This window comes from Epinephelus moara, chromosome 14, assembly GCF_006386435.1.
Source record: "Epinephelus moara isolate mb chromosome 14, YSFRI_EMoa_1.0, whole genome shotgun sequence".
Lineage (NCBI taxonomy): Eukaryota > Metazoa > Chordata > Actinopteri > Perciformes > Serranidae > Epinephelus > Epinephelus moara.
Genome location: NC_065519.1, coordinates 4,138,603 through 4,138,919, shown reverse-complemented (window position 1 = coordinate 4,138,919; position 317 = coordinate 4,138,603).

The window sequence follows — 317 nt, the reverse complement described above, 5'->3', positions numbered from 1 at the left end:
CGTTTGACCATTTTTAAACTTCAAATCTCCGAAAAAGCTCATAAAACCGAACAAAACTGACTTTCTGTAATGCATTTCAATGGACGTCCAGGCAGAGAATGTCCCAGTGTATGGGAATGGCTATACGCACTGTGATTGGCTCATCGCGTTTGAGGGCGGGACTTAGCCATAGGTCAATTATACAACTTTGGAACAACATGAGTCCCTGATTCAGACCAAAGAAGACAACTCTAGGTCTGAAAGCAGCCTTAATTATCCACAGAGAGCAGGGCAGAGCAGAGAGGCTCCATCATGCTAACGTGTGACTTAGTTTTCCC